Source organism: Rhinopithecus bieti, unplaced genomic scaffold (genome assembly GCF_001698545.2).
Source record: "Rhinopithecus bieti isolate Rb0 unplaced genomic scaffold, ASM169854v2 scaffold_41905, whole genome shotgun sequence".
Lineage (NCBI taxonomy): Eukaryota > Metazoa > Chordata > Mammalia > Primates > Cercopithecidae > Rhinopithecus > Rhinopithecus bieti.
This window is the reverse complement of record NW_016817730.1, coordinates 915,446-941,828: the sequence shown is the minus strand read 5'-3', so window position 1 is coordinate 941,828 and position 26,383 is coordinate 915,446. Positions and strand designations below refer to the sequence as shown.

Sequence of the window (26,383 nt, the reverse complement as noted above, 5' to 3'; positions counted from 1 at the left end):
TTTCAAGTATTAAACATTTATTTAGGGACAGTGACAGTTATTATTGGGAAGAATGCTAGGGCATGAGTTTGCAGAATAAAGATGAAGTGATATCATCAAGCCTTTGGTAAATCACGTTAGGAATCTTGACTTTATGTTGAAGACAATTGGGAATATTTTAAGCATGGAAAGAAGAGATTAGATGTACATTTTCAGAAAACTTTCTTCATAAGAAGTGAAAGTAAAATACTTTTATATGATAATAAGAACATAAGATTAATGCTAATACTTGTTAGAAGGAGAGGTAAAGGAAGCTAAATCTGCTTTTCCACAAAAAGTATAAGGGCAAATAGTCATTTCTATGCTTTTCTTTCATTTTATTCATAAATGTTAAGATTTTAAAATTCAACCTGATGTAGGCCAAGTACCAAATTTCCCAGGGTGGATTAAGTAAGTGCTGACCAGTAGTCAATTTCCTAGCTGGTTGAAAAGTATCAACTACTACAAGGTGTTTTCAATGCCATGAACTTTGCTTTAATTCACTGTGATCATGGGGAATACAGAAGGTTCTGCTGGTCCAGCTAAGTTTTTTCTCATGTGAAAAGCTGACCTTGACTTGAAACTGTCCTGTAATTTCCATACATGTTTATTGAGGGCTTATGCCAAAAAGAACCTGTGGTAGGCATTCAGTAAGTGTGTGTTTGATGAAAGAAAAAAAATCAAATCTTTAATTCAATATTCCAACAAGTTATTTACTGAGAATTTACTATGTGCCATGCAATGTGCAAGTCATGGGGGCTCTAATGGTGAACAAAAGCAGGTCCTCACAGGGTAGTGTAATGGATGGATAAGAATAAAGTTAGGAGAAACACTTTGCTTTCCCCTGTGCCAAAAAGAGAAGTGGGTGAAAATTTAAATGGGTATAACAGCAGGACTGCCCAGGTAAAGCTTAGATTTGGATAGAAAGCCTGAAAGCTGAGATAATGTATCCCTATTCTCTTTTAGAGGGAGTATATATTGCCCACCTTATCAGGTCAGAGTCCTGCATCTTCTCTTTTAGATGTTTCTAGGTACAGACTAGTGTGTGTGTGTGTGTGTGTTTTATTTTTCCAAATTATGTTTGAATTTCTGTCATGATCTTGTTGACTTTTGTTATAAAATTTAATTTATCTAATTGATCTAAATACTCTGTAGCTGTATACAGCCAAAGTCAGGCTGTCAGACCAATACCCAATGCTTGAAATTGGTATGACTTACACAGCTTTAAGGATCACCCTTCTATTTATATTTCTAAAACAAAAGCTCATGGTTTATAAGCACAGTGCCACTTGGGTTATAGTATTTAAAGTGACTGCTAATTCTGTTTGAATGTAATAAACCTGGCTTTTCTCATGAGAAAGCCAATCTCAGATCACATTTCAATAGGCCAATGTGGATATAAGGAATTTTTGACTGGATGGTGGTAGGGTTGGGGAGGATGGGTGGATGTTGGAAGAGCATGATATGGTCTGAGAATCTTGGACCAGAAGCGTGGAGAAGAGCATGGGAACTTTAACAAAAAGTTTCTTTTGTATGTTCATTAATTTTATAAATCAAATGTCAGAAAGTAAAACTCAGTAAAGAATTTGACTGGTGATATGCAAAAGATACTTTGAGAAAACATTATAGGAAACACGGTTTTAAATATAAAATTGAAAAATATTACCCCAAATCAAGGACATTGCTTTGTTTGCATTTGATTTAAAGCATATTTTATTGTTTAGCCTGAAAATGTTTCCAGCTTGGGGAAGCAAACCTCCTAGGATCATTTTGAAATACTGCCTCTATTGCTTAAATGAAGCTTTCCTTTTCTTTATAATTCCATTCCGCCCATCAGTTCTTGCAGTATTTTCATTAGCTGTGAAAGAAACTGAATGGGTCAGGCAGTCCAGAGACTTAACCTCTTTCCTAAGGCCCACTGGGAAACAAGGGTTATTTGAAAATTTCCCTTGTTTTCACTAATATAACACTAGTTACAAGAACACTGCTTAAAAAGAGGGAAACATTTGCAGCTGGCACTACCACTTGATATATATAAATTGGCCTTAACTCTTACAATCACAAACTTCCAGAACTGGAGTTAACACTGGAGATAATCTCATGTAACCTTCTGATTAATGTGAGAAAAGTCAGGCCTACAGGACAGAAGAACCAGAAGTTAATGTCTCCTGGATGGACATTTCTAATGTATTGAGTCAGTTTTTCTTTAAGATTTCTCTAGGATATCTATGATCTTGTAGGATGTTTTCATTGCACAACTCCAGGGGGCACAGTTCACAATGTGGTGAATAGATGATGCCCCCTGGAGTTGTGCAGCAGCTCTAATTTGTGCATTATCTGTATCTCCCACCAGTGCTTTCTCATTGGTGGTGATGTATTTCTTTCTAAGTGGAAGGTGCTTGCAAACAATCCATAGGATTCTATCCACATTACAACTGCAATTGTTATATGTTTTTGTCAAGGAACGCAGAGATAACAATGAACTGGAAACCAAGGAAATGGAGTAATTTCTTGAAACCCTAAATTTTAATTGCAGCATGTGCAATTAAAATGCATAGCGCCCAGGCCTAGCGATGGCCTGAGCAATATGCATTGCAGCACAATTGGCATTAGGATGCAACAACGGCTTCTGGTACAATGAGTGATGTGTTGGCTCTATTTTACCGTCTTGGCTGCAGCATTATCAGTACCTCAGACACTTACCACACATCTCAGAGATACACGATGTGAATCGGAGGGTCCAATTTGGCCCTATGTATGTCCCTTCTGTGAGACTTTTCTGGGGCCTGGCCCTTGATTCCAGCCACCAATATCTGCAACTGAAGGGAATCAAGCAGCGCTAGGGTTCTGAAGCTATGACCAAGAAAGAAAAAGAGAGAATTGAAAGCGTTTCCATCCATTTTATTGGCAATGAGTCAAGGAAAACAGTTTAGAAATATTTGTTAGAAGGGGCTCTCAGGAAGTCACCGTTACTTGGAAGGTTTATGGCTAAACTCTGACTGCCGTTATCCATAGATAACCCCAACAATTTAAATTATAGAAGCCGTATACAAATAATTCAAGGCAAGGTCGTGAGCATTTCCTGAAACCTGTTTGTTATTTGGTTGACTGAAACCAGAAAAATGTCTGTGCTTGTTACTAGGCAAATTCCTTAAATCAGAGAATTCCATGTGATTTTACTCTTGGGCTGAATTTGCATTTATATGAATAGGAATAACAACTGTGTATTTGAGAGTTGGATCCTGTCTATTATTTGTTTTTTCAATTACACTTACTAAATCCCTTGGCTTTTTTTTTCCCCCTCTATGCCCTACAAGGGAGTTCATCACTTCAGATTATTTTAAAGATGAATGCGGAGGCAGAGACATTCCAAAGTGGAAGTTACATAGCAAGTCAGTGGCAAAGCCCATGGGTAGAGACCTGGGAAGACCAGCTGCAATTTGTGCTGTTTAATACTAGCAGTCTCAAAGACAGCAGACCCATTACAGCTGCAGGCTTATTCACTTATTCTAACTTTATCTTTAAATATTGCTAGAGCATCTCATAAGCTAAAGTGCTTTAATATATATACATATGCACACATATAAATATACATACATACACGTATGTAATTACTACTGAAAACAATCCCAGGAGAGAGATTTTCACATTATTGTGTTTCTGGGTTACAGAAGAAACTGGAGCATGGCGAGGTTAAGTGATTTGTCAGGTAATTGCGAGCAGAGCCATGAATCAGATACGGTGATGCAGGCAGAATTTTGTTCTGCCCACTTGTAGAGGTTGTAGACTGTCCTGAGTTTCAGTCTATAAAAGGAGTCATGACTTTGGAAGCTGGTATAGGTATCACAAAGGATTTGACTTGGTGAGAGGGTGTCACAGGAAAAAATGCAGGAGTCAGCCTGTCAGGGTCCCCTCTCTCTAGCACAGGGTCCCCTCTCTTTAGCACAGGATCCGCTCTCTCTAGGTCACTGCTCCAGCATCTGTATTTCCAAGGCAGCCTCATGGGCTAATGAGGTTACCTCTGGCTGTTCCTATCCAGTCTCAGGCGGCAAAGACTCAGCTGGGAGAAAGTTTTAAGTTTGTACTCTGACACCTGAAATGAGTTCTGCTCACTGCTCTTCACCCATACCCCATTCTCAGTTAGTTGAAACCATCAAATAGATAAAGCTGCCATTGTCATTTTTTATGCTTATAAATACATGACTTAAAAAGAAACATACAACAACCACACACAAAAATGCTTGATAGTTTTGTAAAAGCCTACAGAATTACCATAGAGCTAAAAATGAAAGGGTATTAGCCCTTCCTCTTGTCACCTAATTTCAATACCAACAAAAGTGGAAAGTGAATGTAAAAGACATTTCAACCCAATCATAAAAAGATTATATTAAACTGTTAAAAGGAAAGGTGGAAATTGACTCCTCCGTGGAAAGCCGACTCATGTAGTGTTTGGGATATCTGTTTCTTAGTGTGGTACCAATAAAATGACTTTTTTTTTTTTTTTTTTTCCATAGTACATTTATCAGAAAAGCATGTTCTTACCTCAGTAATATCCATGTGAGCAAAGCAAAAGATCCGATTTTATTACCAGCTTTTACATCTAGAATCTGAAGTAGTAGTCATGATGATACTCCTAATATTATTACTATTCTTACTAGGAATTCTAGTTATTTATTGCTTCCCTACTATTAATGTGTATTAGGTGCTGTGTAGGCATTTCATATGTGATCAGAAGTGGGTTATGTCAACGAATGAAGCAGGTTTTTTTTCAGTCCCTGGCCTAGGTTTCCTATCTCTATGGTTACCTTTGCATTTCATGATCTCAAAATTTATAATTATTATAAATGTTACAACCATTATAATCACCCCCAGAGAAGTAGACTTCTTTTTCTTCCTCTAGCCTTACTGAGCCAAGAGAGACATACTAGTATTGTGGTATCATTCCTTATGAAGAAACATTGAAAAACTGTAGATTACAGAACTATATCATTAGTGCATATGTGCAAATACTATAAAACTGCAGTTGGATATGCTACTTTAGTTTTTATTTCCACTCATTTGAAAAATTATGACAGCTAAGACAACTCTGGAAACCTGAAACGCGAGCATTCAAACCTATTATTTCAATAAGAAAATAAGACCTCGGTAGCTTCCACTAATAGTCATGTTTTCATGCGGGCTCTCCCCTGGACAGTCAGTTACATGAGAAATTGCTTTAGCTGTACTGTCCTTTGGGCCACAGTACCTCTGGCTCTGTCTTAATGTGAAGGAAACCACTCCTGCAAAGAGCCCACTTAAGAAATGGCTTTGCTTGACATCTGCCAACTGAAGAGCTCACCTTCCCTAAAAAATAGAACACTTTACTCGAAGGAAAAGTTGATTACTCATGGAATAGATCTAATATTCCAATAAGAGAAAACACAAAATTGCTCCTTTTGTTTTCACATTTTTCTACTGAGCTAGAATGAATTACCTGTTCTTCCATACATTTGGAAGAAGGACTGCTGTACTAAGGAAGAAATAACTTGATCTAAAAAGCATTTGTTACTTTCGACTAATAATTATTTGGCAGTGTTTCCTTATATCCTCAGTAGAAAAATCTGTCTGGACTGACACAGTCCACACACAATCAGAATGTGTTTACTCGTCAAAAGTCCTACAGATACTTGCTGTGTAGGTAGGGACCGTTACTTGCATTTTTCCTGTTTCCTGTGATTCCCAACTCAACTCAAAATTTGTAGAAATGTCGGTTGGAAGGTCCTTGGGGAGTAGCCACTTTCCTTTTCAATCTTGTTGAGTCTACAGGCAAGTAGTAAGATGAGTGTTGAAATACAGTTAAGTTCACTTAAGGATGAAAATGGAAATATCCTAGATTCAGGAAACATTCAAATTACTGTGTGGGTGGGTGGCAATATCAAACCACCCCCATTGTTGAGATTGCTGCATTTTTTGTTTTCACCTATTCATCCTAACACGATTACAAATGCAACTACCTGAAAACACACAAAGTTAATATTGCTGTTTAAGCAATGGTTTAGAGATTTCAGGGGTCTCCCTTTTATATGGCTACCAGCTTAATGTTGTTTTAGGAATGAGCTTTGCTTATGAGTGGGCATAAATTTTATGTAAGTATACATTATTAACTCGCCATGGGATGAAAGCGGATATAACTAGGTCCCTGTAACACCAATTTATTTTCAGAGCTTGCACAAGTTACTTACAATTTACCAAAATTTGTTTCTATCCCTAATTTTTCTTTTCTATCCTCTCACTGCTTGAAAGATCAATCTCGTTCCTCTTCCAGTGCCCCTTTCTTAACTCTTCCAGGAAGGTGTGAGCCCATGAATCAGGAGTGGGGTCCATGTCTGCCTCTCTTTTCAGCTTCATCCGTGCTAGGAATGTGTTATTAATAAAGGATCAGCTGCCATGGGATGAGAGCAGAGACAAACATTACCTAATGTGTATTGTAAGCAAATGACTCAATGGGGATCAATAGTTGATATTATTAGAAAGTGTGGACTCTGCTACTAGTCATCATTGGACTCCACAGGTAATCTTCATCCCCTCTGCTTCTAGCATTAACTTTTCTCTCCTCACTGAGTAATTGCTGGTTGTCTTTGTTAACCACACGCCACAATGCTGTGGGAACAGTGGTGCTGTCACGACTTTAACATTTTAACTAAGGAAAGGTGACCTGTGAAGGAGAGAAGGTTTGGCTTGAGCCCCACTTGGCACAAATTCATTTTAAAAAGTACTTTGCAAAGGAAATGGTGATATAAGTATATAGTAATTTCATTTTTTTCTCACATGGTAAATTATTCTCTGACTACTGTAATTCTCATGACTTCGACATGCTTATTGCTGTTTCAGCTGTTGCTGCTGCTGTGAAACCTGAAGAAACACTAGTTTAAAGAAAGTTTGTGTTTTTAAAATTAAGATGCTAGTGAATCTACTGAATTGCAGGACTTAGTGATGGAGGCTTCTGGAACTGCCAGTCTCTTATCTGAGAAAAGATGAGGAATGAAACTACCCAGTATATGAGCGTAAGCATGAATCACTTGAACAGATGCACATAGATGACTTGATAATTCCATCGATCTGAGATATAAATTAAACATAGTGACTGTTTTACTTCCTCAAATATGATAGTGATACTCCTGTGGAGAATCAATGCAATAATGAAAATGACTCAACACTTTCCCTATGAACCCGATTTGTAGAAAAGCTTCATAATTTAGATATAAAACTGCAATGGAACAAAACCTGGAACTGGGAATGGCTTTGGTACAAGTGCTTTTAGCCTCTCAAGCTTTTTCAAGTTGTCTCCATGGTTTCCAGTGCTTAAAGATGTAAATTAAATATGTGGTCTTGAGTGCTTGTAAGAAGAAACGGCATATAAAAAATAAAGGAGAAAACAGAGTTTGGTGGTTTAGTTTCTGTAGTTTTTTGCAGTTTTAAAATTTTAGAAAACCCACAAACCAGGAACTGTTCGTTGGAAAGGCAAATGTTAGCAGGGACATACTGAATCTGTCATGCTGGCTACGAGTCCCTTGCCCTGGAGTCAGGGCACCCATGGCTGAGTTCCCAACTCCCCAGTTTGTGATTTTGGTCACGTTAATAAACTCTGAGATTCAGTTTCTACATGTTTAACATGAAGAGATGATGAAATCTGCCTTGCCATAGACCACATTCACTTTCTCTCTAAGAATCCAAAAGCTGGCCTTGGGAAAGGACCTGTGCTAAGGTGGCAAGAGTGTTGGATCAGGTATTTGGCTTCAGATCCTGGTTTTGTCATTGTCTAGCTTGTGATTGTAGGCAAATCCCTTACTCTCCATCGACCCGTTTCTCACTTGAGCAATAGTGATGTATATTTTGTTTATGTATACCTGATAACATTGGGTCAAGCTCTAAGAAACGGCTATTTTTGTAGATGAAAATAATCACATAATGACAACTTCATATAGTGGAAGTGAAATAGGATTTATTGTCTCTAAAAATTCAGGAAGAGAGGGACTATTATGAACTTAGTTGCAAAAAAAGTTAAGATTAGAAATGATTAGAGAGAGAATAGTGTGTGGCTGAGGAGTGCAAGAGGAGCAGGTATTCTCCAGGTTCCTTTCTTTTGTTTTTTCTACTCTGTGTGTTAAAATCCCAGCTACTCTGATGTTTTGTTGTTATTTTTTTGACATCATGAATACGGATTTTGACAGACTGCTTTGCTCTGTAGTGATCTGGTTACCCGTGGCAAATGGTTCATTCTGGGTTCTCTCTGTGAAGCAGGCTATAAAAAATGTGATGTAAGTTTAAAAGATTACTCCCTGGTGATAATGTAAAACAATGGCATATTAAGAATAGTTGAAGGAACTAAAAGTTTTATCTCAGAGAAAAGAAAAGTTAAGAGGATATTACAGTTGCCTTGAGAAGCATGAAAGGCTGGTGTGTATAAGAGAGGTTAGATTTATTCCACTCCGATTTAAGATACTGAAATACACCAATAAGTATAAGTCACTGTGGGACTTACCTCTTCAAGTCAGAGGTCTTCAAACAAGAAAGTGTTACCTCAAGAGTTTGTGAATTCATGATTAATGAAGAATAACTATTTGTTAGGAACATCATAGCAGGGATTCAAATGCTGGAGACCTGACTAGTTCTAAGGCTATTGTGTTTTCTTCCAATGCTTAAACTGTATGATTTCATGAATTATTGATACTTCCAGGGTTCAGGATCAACGAAGAGATAAAACAGTCTCATTTTCTGAAAACATATTCCATTTGCAAAGTGTTATAAAACTTTGAGTACAAAGTTTATAAAACACTTTGTAAGTGAAATATGTGAGCTTCTGTTTCCTCTGTTACTACTATTCACATACCCAAAGGATGCTTTAAAATTAATTTAGCAGTTACATACCTTATAATTTATTGTAAATGATAGAAATGACCTAATTTTTGTCTCAGCTCACTGGTTGAGAGGGACTTAATATAGGGCAGTAACAATAACTAAGTAAGGATAACTTCTTAAAGTAGAACAGATTGGAAGACTTCATTTATGCCATGGCTATAACTATTGAGAACAATTTTGGTGCTAATATTAATGTATTACTTAATGTCAACTATTTATTGGTACTTTGAGGCAATAAAATTGGTGGTATGTTAGACATTAAACAGGGAGAGGAGGGCTACCTTAGACAGAGGAGTCAGGGAAGGCTTGTGGAAAGACGTCTCCTTTACCATCTCTTACCAGCTCAGACAGTAAGATGGAATCAGGCTAAGTATGATGTGAGGGACAGACATTCCAGGTAGAGGCAATGACAAGTACAAGGACCCTGAAGGAGGGAAGAACTTGCTTCAAGGAATGGAAAAAGGCTAAGGTAGGGAAGAGTGGTGTGAGTTAAGAGGTCAGAAGCAGCAGCAGGCCACCCACATCATTAGTTAAGGATTCCATTCTAAGCACAATGGGAAGTAATTGGAGATGGTTTTCTTTTCTTTCTTTGTTTTTTTAATTCCAACTTTTTAGATTTGGGGGTACATGTGCGGGCTTATTCCATGGGTATATTGCATGATGCTGAGGTTTAGGATACAAATGATCCTGTCAACCAGGTAGTGAGCATAGTACCTGAGAGTTTTTTTGACTCTTGCCCCACTCCTTCCCTCCACCCTCTAATAATCCCCAGTATCTATTGTTGCCATCTTTATGTTCATGAATACCCAATGTTAACTCCCACTTATAAGTGAGGACATGTGGTATTTGGTTTTCTGTTCCTGTGTTAATTTGCTTAGTATAATGGCCTTCAGCTGCATTCATGTTGCTGCAAAGGACACAGTTTTGTTCTTTTTTTATGACTGTGTAGTATTCCATGGTGTATATGTGCCATATTTTCTACTGTGGAACCACCCATACACCAGTATGTGCCATATTTTCTTTATCCAATCCACTGTTGATTCCATGTCTTTGCTATTGTGAATAGTGCTGTGATGAATATACGAGTGTATGTGTCTTTTGGGTAGAACAATTTATTTTCTTATGAATATATATATGTGGTAATGGGATTGCTGAGTTGAATGGTGGTTCTGCTATAAGTTTTTTGAGAATTCTCCAAATTGCCTTCCGCAGTGGCTGAACTAATTTACATTCTCACCAACATGGTATAAGCATTCTTTTTTCTTCATCAGAGAGTTATAAGCAGGGGCGCAAGCTGGCTATCATGTGGTAATTAGGTTTATGAGAAAAGAGAGTCATGGAGGAAGATAAACCAATAGGAGGAAACAGAATTTTCCCTATCCCTTCTAGAGGAGCTTATGATAATGAGGCAAGTCAAAGTGGAATTCAGCCAGGTTTGAGTCCTCTTATATTTTGTGTCCTTATATGGGTGATGATGGCTTTCTTTATAGCAGGCTGTGGTTTTACCGTTAAATACCTCAGGTTGTAATTGTCAGTTATTTTATTCTACAGTAAATGAATCGAAAAATGCCAAAAAGTATTGTATGAATATGGGGAGATGTGAGCAGGAAGGATTAATCAATTTTCTTTTTTTTTTTGAGACGGAGTCTCGCTCTGTTGCCCAGGCTGGAGTGCAGTGGCCGGATCTCAGCTCACTGCAAGCTCTGCCTCCCGGGTTTACGCCATTCTCCTGCCTCAGCCTCCCGAGTAGCTGGGACCATAGGCGCCGGCCACCTCGCCTGGCTAGTTTTTTGTATTTTTTAGTAGAGACGGGATTTCACCGTGTTAGCCAGGATGGTCTCGATCTCCTGACCTCGTGATCCGCCTGTCTCGGCCTCCCAAAGTGCTGGGATTACAGGCTTGAGCCACCACGCCCGGCCGGATTAATCCATTTTCACTTCACTCTTTAACCAAGTTTCTACATGGTGATGTAGCTCTAAATATCTGTATAGAACTACATGGAAATGTAAGCAACTCTCATGGATAAGAAATGGCTTTTTTCCCTCTAAATATGTAACTTCCGCCCCCCAAATGTTTCCATTTATGTTCACATATTCTCAGAGTATCCATTGTCTGCTTTGGAAAATATTAATACTTATCATTTTTCTGTGGATATATACATTATTCTGAGCTACCAGAGTGATTAAATATAATAGATTAATATATAAAATATATCAATAATATATGTTATTTATTTTGGTATGACTGGGAAAATAAAATTACAGCTAATATTTATTGGGTACTTATATGCTGAGAACATATATGCATACAGAACACTGTTTGAAACGCCTTACGTGTACTAAGTCATTTAATTCTCACAATAATGGTATGTGGTATGTACTACTTTTTATCCGTATTAATATGTGAGAAAACTGAAGCAGAGAAAGTGCTAGAAACTCGCTCAAACCATACTCACATTGTGTTTTGGGGCCAAATGTTTAAATAAAAGCAAAATTTCCATTAATTCAAGTGCACAGTTATTTGTTTTTAATGCGCATGTCACAACAGTCATTGACGATTAACCTTAATGTTATTGACTGACTTTTTTCTCATAGTAGATGATCTTCTGCCGCCAGATTCAACTGACAGATCTGAGAATGTGGTAGGGATGTGAGGAATGAATTATTTCCGGGAGTGTTTCTTAGAATGCTGGTCAGAAGAGGCAATTCCAGGGGGTTCCATGCCCAGAGGAGTTAGAGAGTTATTGCCAATACACATCATCTTTTTAAGGAAGTGCAGTGCACATTCATATACTGAAGAATTTTGAAAAATCACTTTCAAATCCAGCGTTTCCCAGACTCCCTGACTCTGGAAACAACCTCCTCACCCGGGTAACAGTAACCCTAATTTTTGTAGAACACATTTTTGTGAAATGTAATATTTTGTATACTCTGGTACTGAGTTGCTTACCTTGGGCATGAACTACCTGTGTGCACACTTTTGTCTGTTTGAACACATGTACTTCCTGTCTTCTCCTGGTCTCCTCACCTGCCAGGTCTGAGGTTCATTGCTTTCCTCTGATTCACAAAAAAAATCTCAGACCCTTAAGATGGTTAACAATTCCAGATGGGAATTTTCCCTGAAGAAAAATGGACCAGGTAGGATGAAATATTTTTTTCACCTAGTGCAAAAAGAATTCACTAGGAACTAATGAGAGCCCATTATTTAAAGTGCGAGTGTGAGACAGAACTCTTCCTGCCCCCAAGCTTTTCTAAACACAAACCACTTAATTGGTCTGTGGCCCTATCTTGTTCTTGGCATTTCTTAAAAAAAAGAAAAAGAAAAAGCCAGCCAAAGTTCCCTTGGCTCTGAAGCTGTAGGTGGAGAAATAGAAATAATTTTTTTGTGTGTGTTCCTCTAAACTTTGAGTCAAGATTCTATAACGGTCTACAATACATTTGGTGTGATAGTCAAATCTGATTCTTTTAAATAAGTTGTGAAGAGTTCAGTCTTTCATTTGAAGAGGAGGAGGGCATTAGTGAGAAAAAAACAACTGGGACATTGATGCGGCATCATCAACTTCCTCGCTTGGCTGGAATTAGGTCCTAGAGTGTAATTAGGTTCAGGCAGGGACCATGTGGCTCTCACTTGCCACTGTATCCTTAGCACCTAAAACAGCGCCTGGCACATACATGTGGAATGAATGCAGAATAGGTTAGAATCCAAACTGGGTTAATTACAATTTGTATTGCCCATAAAGGTCAGAAGTCCTTCTAGTTTAATCCCCTCATTTTTAGAGAAAACTTAGGCTCCAGATCAGATCTAAGGGAGAAAAATCCTCAGTACATGGCTCAGATGTACAAATTTTACAGAGGGTAGAAACTCTTAGCAAAAGAATGACCATAACCAGACCTGGTCATCTTTGGAAAACAAATATTGTTTTTCATAGTGTTAAGGTGATATTTTGTGCTTGAACTTGTACTGTTTAACAACCAAGAATAATTTGGGTAGATAGAAACAGAAAACTGAGAGGCTGGCGAGACACAAGTACAAACAAAGAGGAGTAAAAGTTTGTCATGTGAGTTTTATTGCTGTTAGGTAGCAAAGTACATATTATAGTAATTTGCTTTTCTGAAAAAAATGCTCTATGTGATAGAATATACTATGGTTCAGTGTATTTAAATTTTTTCTTTTTTTTGTTCTCTTGTAATAAGTAATGATTTAAGATAACTTTATGACTATGTAAGACATGGATTTTCTAATTTTCCTTTCCAAATTAAGCTTAAATCAATCAGCTCATCACACTACATGTCATAGTTAAACCCCAGAAATTAACAGTAAATTTAAACATTACATTAAGCATTAAAAACAGAATATTTGTCAGGATTTGAGTCTTTTAAATTTTATTTAATTAATTAACTAATTTATTTATTTTGAGATGGAGTCTTGCTTTGTTGCCCAGGCTGGACTGCAGAGGCACGATCTCGGCTCACTGCAGCCTCTGCCTCCTGGGTTGAAGCGATTCTCCTGCCTTAGCCTCTCAAGTAATTACAGTGGTGTACCACCACACCCAGTTACTTTTTGTATTTTTAGTAGAAATGGGGTTTCACCGTGTTGGCCAGGCTGGTCTCAAATTTCTGTCCTCAAGTGATCTGCCTGCCTTGGTCACCCAAAATACTGGGATTATAGGCGTGAGCCACCACACCCAGCCTAAAATTTAAACAATAATTTTATATTTGTTGATATCATCACAGGTAATTTCTTTTTGCAACTTAGAAAAAAGTCTGTTTCTCAATTTGAAAAGTATACATTAAGATTTCTAAAATACTTCACTTTCTAATGAAAAACCTTGAAATTCAAAGAACAACCAGCAAATTAGAAGATTGTGAAGCTATCATAAATGAGTGAGGCATATCATAGAAAATGGGGAAAAGCAAAATGTGATCAGATTCCCAGACTGTTTTGGCTCTTGGAAAACAAGACATAGGTAACTCAGTGACAGTTTTCTCAAGAATGTGAATTCCTCAAAGGGTTCTATGCATTGATTCCTGTTGTCACAGAGATCAACAATTAACAGAGACTGGGGTTAAAATGAAATAAGGCAATGGCATGGGGCTAGGGGTTAGGACCTGGATGTTGACATTTTAGCCATTGAAACAAACAGGAGTTATTACTAAATGATAGAATCATTATAAAAAGTTATTTTTCTCTGGACAAAACTCTACCAATAAACTCTAGTTTGCTAATGCTTATTTCCACATTAGTATAAATGTAGGACAGTGTGTCTGAATATATTATATAAACAATCAACATGTTCTTCGAATATTAAAAAGAGTTAGCTTTGGGACATTATCCTCTCATACAGATATTCTTTATTTTTTCCTTATTGTTCTGTATATTGCATTCTCAATATAAATATTTAACATATCAAGATTTAATAAAAACCAAAACAAAAACAACAATTTGAAAAGTGGTTTCTTAGTCTATAAAATAGCTATTGTATTCACCTATTGCAAATATGTATTTATATACCTTGTAATGGTAATTAGGTAGAATGTTTTTAAAAATCTATCCAAATATATCTTCAAAAGACATGTTATAATGACTCCTTTTCAGATTTGCTAATGTTTTAGGTAGATAGTATATATTTAAAATACTGTGTACATGTATTTAAAGACTAGAATTAGGGGATGGATACCTCATCCTCCATGACATACTTCACATCACATGCCTGTATCGAAATATCTCCTGTACCCCATAAATACATACACCAACTATGTACCCACTAAAAATTAAGGAAATGGAAGTGGAGGAGGAAGCAGCAAAGAGGAATAAAAGTACAATTTTTAAAAGACTAGGATTAAACATTGTCTAGCTATTATCTGAACTTTAATAATGAAGTAAACATCATTTATAAACACAAGAACACATCATATTTTTATCACTGCTTCCTGCCTGCTATGTTCTTAAAGGCTATTAAGATTGATACTAATACGAAGAAAGTACAATCCTCTCATTAATGCAGGAAGGACAAAAGTTGGATTCTACCTATCTCCCTAATGTTACTATGTGTTTTGCTCATACAGATAGCATTTCTTGTGGCCAGAGTGATGTGCTACAAGCCAAAGCCAGGATTATGTGTGCTGAGCTAGGCAGTTACCCATGTGGTATGGTTTTGTAGGGCAAAGAAGTGTTGCTCCAGGTAATGGTGCTGGTGACCCCTTGCATTTGGGCAAGGCCTGGTCATTGTGAGATGTCCAGAGAATCTCACACTTACTTCCCTGAGCTAGGGAATGAGCTTACTTTCTGGAGAAGGTGGCCAAATTTTATTGGCAATAAATGTAGTAGGGGATTCTCTTATTTGGGGCAGATGGTTAAGATGACTTTTATTGCTTTTTATGATTAAAATGCTCATTGACAAGAAAGCAAAATATGTTAAATTAGGAGGAAGAAGAGGAAAAAGCAGGAACTGTGGAATTAGTTAAGCTAGGGTTTAAATACTGTCCCAGCCTCTACCCAGTTTTCTTGACTCAGTCATTTACTGCTGTAAATGGGGTAAAATTTTGTAGTGTTTTGAGGATTAAATGAGATGCTGCATGAAAATTATGTAGCATGTTTGCTGAAACTTGGTAGCTTTTGAATAAATCATACATATTATTAATGATACATAAAAAAGCACTGATCTATTATTCTACCACCAGGTGCTAAAAATGTTTACACTTTCATGTATTTCCTTTATTTTTCTGGCCATAGTTCTACATTGCTGAGATCATATCGCATATGTAGTTTTGTATTCTTTGTTTTAATGCAATAGAGCATCAAAAAAGAATACTGTTTTTTTGTCTACTAAATTGGCAGTGATAAAAGATAACACTTGATGCTGGCAAGTGTGAGAGTTGTGGGCACCGTTGTGCGTCACTGGTGAGAATATCAGCTGCTCTAACCTTTCTGGAAAGCAATTTGGGAAATATTGTTCAAGAGCATTAGAATTATTTCACCTTTTGACCTGGTAATTTTACTTCTGTATAGCCAGTCTCAGGAAATAAGTGAATCATGAACAAAGACTCATGGTCAGGGAAGTTCATTGAAGAATCATTTATGAAAACCAGAGTATAGAAATTATTACTGTCCATCATCATGAAGCTGCTTGGTAAGTTATGCTACATTCAAAAAAATGGAATATTTACAGACATTAAAGCCCCATTTTCAAAGAATAATTGATTACATGGAAAAGTGTTTTTGATATGATGTTACACAAGGATAAATATTATGTATGATGCAAAACCCCAGGATTCCAATTTTGCTTCAGAAAGAAGCAAGTATGTATGGGGAGTGGGCTGGAAAAATGTGTGCCCGGATGTTATCAATGATTATTTCTGGCTGGTGGGATAATATATATATTCATTTTTTTTCCTCAAATTTTCTATTTTGAGCATGGACCTGTGTCAACACAAAAGATATGTATGTATGTGTGTGTGTGTGTGTGTGTGTGTGTGTGTGTGTGTATAACAGAAGCAAATATTCTGAGAATTTCCCCATGCTATAAAACAATCTTAAATTTTCAGAACTATGTATTTTTAAGAGCTTTAGAGTGTTCTGTTTTTGTGGAGCCATCTAATGTATTCACTCCTTTTTGGTATTGTTTTAAACATGTATATTATTGCAGTGTATCCCTTTGTGCATGTATAAATCTTGATTTGCATTTCTAGACCATTTCCTTTGTGGTACAGAGACATCATTGGGATGTGAACCTAGGGGGAGTCAGTTTGGGTGCAAGTGAATGCACCAACTGAATGTGCACCTTCAGAGCAAGCTAGGGGGAGAAAATGGGACCATCACCATAGACTAGTGGAAAGAAACAATATGGCATCTCTGGTGGGGGAAGCAAAAGGCTTTTGTAATTGGAGACCAGGGTACTAAGAAAGACCACTTGAGAGAGAATTTAACCATCACGCTGTTGTGGCCAGTTCACGTTTTCTTTTATTTATCTTGAACATTCTTTCAGATTCTTTTGCCTAATTAGGCCCTTGGTTTTCAAGACACACTTGTGGTATCATGGTTTCCACTGTGGGCAAAGAACAGCTATCACAGCATTGTGTACCTACTACCTTTGTACCTATTGGCTTTGCAATGTCTCTGTTACATCAGCATGATCTATTTGCGTAAGTGTCCTGCCTGTCCAACTCTCTTGCATTCTTCTCAAGGGCAGAGACTATGTCTTATCATTTTATATCTCCAGGGGCATGAAAGGTGCTTGGTGCATAGTGGGTGCTTCATAAATGTTTTCTTAGGTGAGTGAAAGAGCAGCAGTACATGGGTAAGAAGTGGAAATTCTAAATGGAAGAACAGGTTCTGAAAACAAACAGGCTTTGCAATTCCAGGAACACAGGAATCTCTGCGTCTCCTCTCTTTTTATTCCTCAGTCTCACTGATTATGACTAAAGCAGCGTGTCTTTCACATTAAGGTTTTTCAAAAGAACAAAAGTTTGTATAAGCAACCTGAAAACCTCCTTTTTGTCACAATGCTCATTGCAGTCAAGTATTTTCCCATAGGTCTAGGATTAATGTGCTACTAGCAAGGAATATTGGCCTTCTAGTAAGATCAAATATGTGCTTTAATGGGCATGTGGAAAATAAAGTGGACACTTCCCTTAAAAATGAGGGCTTTGTAGAAGTAAATTATCATAGGTGAAGGTTAATATTTGCATTGCAATTTATAAATTAAAAGTGATTTTATCTAAATTATTTCATTTAATTTTGATTACTAACATTCTTTTGGGGATAAAGCCTTTCATTCCAGTTTCAGATAAGGCTTTAAGATACAGTACTACTGAGAAAAGTAATCCCAGGAATAGTACTGTTATCAAATCATTTTCTACTGGGAGGTATTTGAAAGTAGAAAAATCCTGCTCTTGAAGGACAAGGAAGGGGGAAGTGCCATAAAACAAATGGGCAGACTAGAGACAAGTTTTTCATGCTTCACAGTATTTCTAGTGAACTTCTTCACAGTAGTTCTGGTTGCAGGAAGGGAACTTACCTTGGCATCTATCATAGTTCTCCCCAGTTGAACCCTATCTTTAGGCCAACTTCTCAGCCAAGTTCCCTCAACTTTCGCCGAAGACCTGCATCATCATCATGCTATCATCATTTAATGTTTGTTTATTATGTGTCAAGTGCTAGTCTAAGTGCCTTATATAAATTATCTAAATTCATCCTCCAAGGAACTAATGAAATAAGTTTATTTTATATTGTTATACATACTACATATGAGGAAACTGAGGTATCTTGCCCTAGCTCAAAGAAAATAGTTGAATACAAATTTAAATACAACTAATTGACTCCAGTCTTTCTATCAGTTGACACACAGTACTTTTTTTTTTTTTTTTTGAGATGGAGTCTCGCTCTGTCACCCAGGCTACAGTGCAGTGGTGCCATCTCGGCTCACTGCAAGCTCCGCCTCCCAGGTTCACACCATTCTCCTGCCTCAGCCTCCCGAGTAGCTGGGACTACAGGTGCCCGCCACTATGCCTGGCTAATTTTTTGTATTTTTAGTAGAGACAGGGTTTCGCCATGTTAGCCAGGATGGTCTCGATCTCTTGACTTCGTGATCCACCCTCCTCGGCCTCCCAAAGTGCTGGGATTACAGGTGTGAACCACTGCGCCCAGCCACACAGTACTAATTCTTTTAATTGTTTTCTTTATTTGCTTTCTCATGAGTTCAAACCATCTCTGTTTTCTCCCAATCTCTTAAGTAGTACTTTATAAATGTGGCCTTTATGGCATCTTTTAACCAATATTATGCCTTGTATTATCAACATTATTGTACAAGTCTTCTATATTTCTCTTATTTTCTTTGCTCTAGTGTCGTTAAACATTTTCAGTGTTTTGTGTTCATTTATGTGCTACTTTTTACCCCGTGGAGCCTTTCTATAAACTGCTTCTTCCTCCTGGGATCTGCCTTTACTTCTCTTATTGCATCTAGATCAATGTTTTGCAGTGTTGGTCCCACAATGTAATCAACTGGGGAACCTAAAGAAGAAATACTGACACCTGAGTCTCATGCCTAGAGATGATAATTTACTTGGTGTGGCTTGGGCAACACGAGTTCCAAAAGCCCTCCAAGTGACTGAGACGTGCAGCCAAGAATTGGAAACCACTGGCCCGTTCATTTCCTAGGCATTTTTCCTGCAGCAACTCCACCTTCCTCACTACAGTCTAGTGACCCTGTAGCTGCCTGTCATAACACTATATAGCTCTCCTTTTTAGCTCTTAGACAACTGGAATTGGTAATGCCCATACATAGGAAGGAAACCTTGAGAGTCTGGGGTACTGAAAGTGAAGTGAAGAAAGTATTTTAAGGAGGAGGTGTTAATTAACTGTGTTATATGCTAAGTCACAGAAGATGAGAACAAAGATTTGACCAATGAATTTAGAAATATGGAGGTCACTGATAATCTTGACAATGTCATTAGAGGTCATTTGAGTGGCAGGGAATAAAGATCTGAGCAGAGAACAAAAACATTGATGATGTAGGGGATAGAGACCAAAAGTGAGAATAAGAGTGAGAGTGAAGAAGAGGGCAAAATTCTTGGGTATGCAAAAGAAGATGGGGTTTAGTGTACTTTGTCTTATTTAATCCTTGCAATCCCTAAGAGGAAAATACTGTTTTTCTTTTCATTTTACGTATGAGGAAAGTGAGACTTAGAGAAGTTTGTAATTTGTGTAAGATCACAGGGCTCATAGTTGTTAGATCTGGGACCAAACGTAAGTTTACATGCCTCAAAGCTCTTAAAAACTGTATTTCCTTGCCTTTTGTTGGTAAAGAAACCCTTCTCGTTGCAGTTGAACTAGCTTTATATATATTTCTTCCCCAGCTTCCTTTTTTTTTTTTTGTTTTATTTCCAAAGGCTGTTTCTCCTGCAGCATAATTTTGATTAACAATAAACTTTGCATAATTGACATAAGCTAAAGCTACCAATGCACTCTTTAGATTAAAAGAAAGAAATCTTCGGAACCTCAAGCTCTGACGAAACTATTGAGCCTGTTAGCTTTCTGTAAGTCAGTGACAAAACTGCCTACTCTGGTATCTGCTGGCTTTGGGTGTGCTGGTGTAGCCCTAACCCCCAGAAACAGGTGATTCACAAGATTCCTTATGGTCTTGAAGGAGCCTCAGAGCAGCTCCTGGCAAGCCGTGCTGAAAACAACTAAGTGTTGATCACTGGAGCTTATGAGGTAGGGGATGAGAGCTGTTGGATGAGAGCAGCATTACACTTAATCATTTATGAGCTGATTCCTGGGCTGATACAATGAGAAGAGTGATGTGTTGATCAGTGTCTATGCAGTGGGTGGGAGGGAGCCCTGGTTTGTAGTATTTGACAGTTGTAGTGGTGTAGATACTCCCAGTATGGCTAATTTCAAGTTATCAGCACAAAGTCACTGAATGTGAATCAGGGAGAGATGAAAACAATAGACTCTCAAGAGTCTGTGCCAACTGACTCTAGCATACCATCACCTATGAAATAAAAAGTTCTCACCTGTATCTCTCAGTGGATGCTCTGATTCCTAGAGGTGTCAAGCACTTTCTGAGGCAGCATAAAGAGGTAGAAAGAATGTTGTGTTCAAATTCCCAACAATAGAGGTCTGGTTCTGCTTCAGTCAATAAAATTAGACATGTGGGCCAGGCACAGTGGCTCAGTGTAATCCCTGTACATGCTGGCCTATAATCCCAGCACTTTGGAAGGCCAAGATGGGTGGATCACTTGAGGTCAGGAATTCAAGACCAGCCTGATCACCATGGTGAAACCCCATCTCTACCGAAAATACAAAAAATTAGCCAGGCCTGGTGGTGGGCGCCTGTAATCCCAGCTACTTGGGAGGCTGAGGCAGGAGAATCGCTTAAACTTGGGAGGCGGAGGTTGCAGTGAGCCAAGATTGTGCCGTTGCACTCCAGCCTGGGTGACGGAGCAAGACTCTTAAAAATAAATAAATAAATAAATAAATAATTAGCCATGTGGACTTTGCCAACTCACTTGTTTTCTTTGGACCCCCATTGGGAAATGAAGCAGCTGTCGCTTTGAGGCTCTTGAGAGTAGGAAGATGCTGGGATACAGCCGCACACAGGATGCTACAATTCAGCCCTCTCCTCCACAGGGGTGAAGGAGAGCTCCTTGTAAAACTGTGTGCTATAATGTGCTTTTGGGTTTCAGGTGAAAACCTTGTCTGTCTTTAGTAGCTTGCCCATGCTGTTCTCTATCACTGCGGCCTTTGAGATTTCTCAAAGAAACCAGCAGGGATATTCGAGGTTGTTCACATGTGATATTCACAACGAGGCTGTCTAAATAATAAAAAGGAGTATGCAATCACACCAGATACCTTCTCATTCTGAGGACAGATAGAGCTGCAATCCTAACCTTTAATTTTATGGCTTTCCCATCTTTTGCTAACCCTTTAACATTATATTAACAAAAGATGGACTGGGTGGGGCAGGGAGGGACTTAATGCTTTTATGATGTATTTTAACATTTTATCTCTCCTTGAAAAAATAAATTTGCCACAAGAATTAAAACTGTATTTTATCCTTTTGAATGCAGCCCTAGATGATGTATGTAACTGCACTGGCAGCAAGTCAAGTCTGCACAAAGCCCAAATTGAATCTTCCTTCTGAATACAGCTGTGCATGATATTTTATGCAATTTTTTATGCTGGTCATAAACGAGGTGGAAACTGTGATTATGCCAATTTTGGGATAACACATTTTCACCAAAAAGTGACTGCCAGTGTTCAAACATATATGTGTATTTACAGGATCCAGCCCTCCTTTTCTCATCATTAGATTGTGGGCTGTTGACCCAATAACAGATTTCTAGGTGAAGTGCTACAGGCACTTAATATCCTGTTGTTGTAGGACACAGGATTGCAAAATGTATCACGATTTCCTCTTACTGTACTATCTGCTTGGCAAAATGTTGCCCCTTAGCAACTGAATATGCTCAAGTGGAGGGTGGGATTTAGTTGTAAAAACAACTCAGTTTACTACTATTCCATTATGTCTCTGAATCTGTATCTGTATTACATCCATATCTGGACAAAGATTAAAATGAATGGAAAGGGAGATTTCAAATATGTTTACAAAAATTTACCCTGATATTATATCATATTCTACCGTTACATAAAATTGTGTTAAGAAAGAAGAAAAATATTACTTAAGGATGCTTTTCTGTTTCTTTTACACTTGACATAATACAGATGCTTTCTGTCTGTCTGGTATTAACACAGAGATTACTGTTAGATGATTTTAATTGGGAGGCTGCAGAAGGAAAATTAAAATATTAAGTAAATGATTACAGAGAAAAATAAACCTTTGATATGAACTGTAACAACTGCTTATCCAAATTAACATGGCACTACATTTAGTGCTGTAAAGATGAAGCCATTTGCATGAGTGTGTGTATATGGGCCGAACCATCAATCAGTTCTCATTATAAACAAAACCCCAAGCCAAAGATACTTGTTCCACCAACATCCTGATGTCATCTCCAAAGACCACTTCTGGCAGCTGATATACCTTCAAGTTGTTGACTGAATTGAGGATGCCATGCCACTGGCAGAGGGCTATATGGCTGCTACTGGTCATACTGAAGGGAAGACTTCATACATCTGAGAATTTGTCTTTAGAGCTTTCTAGAAGATTTGAACCAGAGACTGAGCACTGGTGAGGGGTGCTAAGATGATACTCTTGCATTGTATAGAGAATTCTGTTTTATAACTTGTGTTTCCCAACTTGAGGATCATTTATTCTATGAAGGAGAGATGGCTCAATAGAACCATCCATAACAAGCTTTGATTGGCACTAAATAGGTCCTCCAAAATTATATGTTGAATAGCTGAATGAATGAGTGAATGAATGAATAACAGATATGACCACATATCATGTTGGACTCTCCTCCATTCATGTCACAGTTCTAAGGAACAGCAAAAGTGAAAATCTTCTCTGCCACATTATGAATGCTTGCATCGAATTTGTCTCTGAAGAGTAAATGTCAAATGAGAATCTTTCTCTCTGATATCAGCCTAATGGTAAAATGAATCATACTTTTTACATCTCCAGAAACATTGCTCAGGACTATGATTTCAGCATTCTAGACATCATTCAATAATCAGCTCACAAAACTATTTGCCTGGCTTGCATGATTTTATTGGATGTTTCTGATTGGGAGGGCCAATTGATTGAATTTCAAGATGAAGGAAGCACTGCTTGAAGGTCAGGGGAAAGGTCTAGTGCATGAAATGATTGAGGAGACATTCCTGGGTCTCTTTGACCTGACAGTAATCACTTGTCTGACCAAAATGACATTCATTTCTAAAATGTTACCATCAGTGCTAGGCTGGTTCTAAGGTTTCCCTCATTTGTAGCTGTGCAATAATCTTTTATTTAACTGAGCCTGATGACCAAGATGCAGCTTTCCTTTTTCAACAGGGCTGTGCAGCCTTTATCTACTCATCACAGTTGGACTACCACTGTAGTAGATTCTACAAACATTCAACCTAGAAAATCACCAGAGTTTCAGTGGATTCTGTAAGGAGCCAGCCTTGAAAAACCAGTGATGTTTCAGGAGGAACTTCTTAGCACATATTTTACATAGATACCGTAGTTTATGTGATCATTTTACTTCTAGCTATAATTCATCATACCAACCTTGATACATAAAGTCATAAATGATTCCGTTTCCAGTTATATCCACTTATGCATTCTTCTTATGGTCTACCGCTGTTGTATGGGGAAACTGTTACTTTTAACAGCTCTTAGGTTTGAAATTCTTGGGTGTTAGAATTAATGCATCTCCTCTTTTACCTTTGGCCATTGGTTTGTAACATAAATCCTACTGTTCCTCAGCAGGTACCTGTACATTGACAAAAATTTTTAGAGTAAAAATGTTTTGTTTAACTTTTAGGTTCGGGGTATATGTGCAGGGTGTGCAGGTTTGTTACACAGGTAAATGTGTGTCATGGGGGTTGGTTATACACATTATTTGTCACTCAGGTATTAAGTCTAGTATCTATTATTTTTCCTGCTCCTCTCCCTCCTCCCACTCTCCACCCTCCAGCAGGCCCCAGTGTGTGTTGTCGCCCTCTGTGTCCATGAATTCTCATCATTTAGCTCCCACTTATAAGAGAACATGCAGTATTTGGTATAGTGAAAATTTTGAAAAGCAAATAATTCTGATCACCTCACAATAGCATAGGTATCCCGAAGGTACAGTGAACTTGGCAAGTGAAAGACATGCTGGCTTATTTTTGCTTGGGCAGGTAGCAACACAGCTGCTTGCTAGCAAATTTGTTGTAGAAAGAAAAATTTATTTTAATCAGTCTTGTGTGCATTATATGAAACCATAATCAAATGATATCAAGACTATAATCAAATTTGATCAAGTGAAATGGATAGTTCATTGTGAGAGAGGGATGGCTTGTAAATAATGTGTCGCAAAAAGAGAAACACTAATGAAAAGGATAAGCATTAAGTTCATGACTCATTGGGGATCATGACCGGGTATATAAATATTGTGTGTTATGTAGCTATTATTTCATCCAATTCAACTTTCTTACACTTTCAGTTTAAATAATGAAGGATTTCATAAGATTATATACCTCTTGTGGAGAAACATACATTTTTCAGATGTGTGTGCTAGTGGGCACAGACTGCCATGACAAAATACCACTGGGTGGCTTAAACAACAGACATCTATTTCTCTCAGTTCTAGAAAATGGGAAGTTCAAGATCAAGGTGATGGCCGATGTAGTTTCTAACGACGATTCTCCTTTCAGTTTGCAGATAGGCACCTTCTCCCTGAGTATTCACATGGCAGAAAGTAAATGAGAAGGATAAATCTTCCCAAATCTCTCTCTCTTCCTTTTATAGGGCCACAGTCTTATGGCATTAGGGTCCTACCCTTATGACCTCTTTCAACCTTAATTATCTCCTAAAGGCTGTCTCTCCAGATACAGTCATCTTGGTGATTAGGGCTTCAACATGAATTTGGGGAGAACACAATTTAGTTCACAGTGGTTTGGCTGGAGATTTTCATTTTTTGGTCACTTTAACAATTTTTTCTTTTTTGAAACAGGACCTTGCTGTGTTGCCCAGGCTGGAGTACAGTGGCATGAACATGGGTCACTGTAGTCTTGGTCTTCTGGGCTCAAGTGATCTTCTTCCCTTGGCCTCCCATGTAGCCGCACTTGGCTAATTTTTAGTGGAGATGGGGTCTCTCCATCTTGCCTGGGCTGGTCTCAGACTCTTAAGCTCAAGCGATCCTTCCACCTTGGCCTCCCAAAGTACTGAGATTTCAGGTGTGAGCCACCATGCCCAGCCTTACTTTTACAAATTTTACATATAGGTTCAAAGTGTTACGTTGGTGGATACATTCATTGTAATCTTCCTATCTCAAGGTCAAAAACTTATATTTATAAAGTACCCTTTGCCATGTAAGGTAACATAATGACAGTTTCTGGGGGTTAGGATGTGGACTGACATTCAGGGTTGCCTTTATTCTGTCTACCACATGAGCCAAGAGTAGAGGAAATCTAGGATTCATTTATTTAGTAATTATCTGTTAGGGAATAAATAAGTGTCAGGCAATACACTCTGTGTGTATATTTTTAAATGATTAAGAATGAGATTCTAGCTGACTGGAAGAGTTGCCAGGCTTTATCTGTGAGGATCAGGAGAAGTCCTAAGTTTAAAATGAATTTTGTCTTCAGTATTTGATATTAGATTGACAAGTCCTTCCTAGAACTGTGAGAGGAAATTAGAAGTAAGTTAATTTACTACATAAAGTTTTTTTTTTTTTTTGAGATGGAGTCTCCCTCTGTCACCCAGGCTGGAGTGCAGTGGCGTGATCTTGGCTCACTGCAATCTCCACCTCCTGGGTTTACACTATTCTCCTGCCTCAGTCTTCCGAGTAGCTAGGACTACAGGCGCCCGCCACCACGCCCGGTTAATTTTTTTTTTGTGTTTATAGTAGAGACGGGGTTTCACCGTGTTAGCCAGGATGGTCTCGATCTCCTGACCTCGTGATCCGCCCGCCTTGGCCTCCCAAAGTGCTGGGATTACAGGCGTGAGCTGCCATGCCGGGCCCTACTACATAAAGTTTTAAATAGGGAAGAGAAAATCTTAGAACCACAAAGTACCTTGTCCATTTTTCATAGAGGGATAAATCGAATGATACAATGTGGGGGAGAAATGAAATAATATTGTTTTCTTGGGATACTTTCTAGAACTAACACACAGCAGCTCCAAATAGAGGGGCCAGATAATATGTAAATGAATGAAATATTTAATGCCTACTCATTAATGCATAAAGGGAATAAGTTATATTTTCTAAACATTTCAGCACAGCCACAGAGACCACAGATGTACAAACATAATTGATCACAATCTATGATCATCAATTCAGCTTACATCTAGATTCTATGAATAAGTTATTAGGACTGA

General features: G+C 38.0%; 1 protein-coding gene and 1 long non-coding RNA gene across 2 annotated transcripts in view; both read right to left on the bottom strand.

Moving 5' to 3' along the window:
* Positions 1–26,383, bottom strand: part of VWC2L (von Willebrand factor C domain containing 2 like) — a 166,922-nt gene that overhangs the window by 38,754 nt on the left and 101,785 nt on the right. The gene's annotated exons all lie outside the window — the stretch shown is intronic.
* On the bottom strand, positions 1–26,383 carry LOC108517976 (uncharacterized). Its single transcript, XR_001882261.1, has 4 exons — positions 26,351–26,383; positions 11,866–12,034; positions 2,722–2,871; positions 1–129 (listed from the first exon to the last, which is right to left on the bottom strand). It is a non-coding gene; the product is annotated as an uncharacterized LOC108517976 (long non-coding RNA).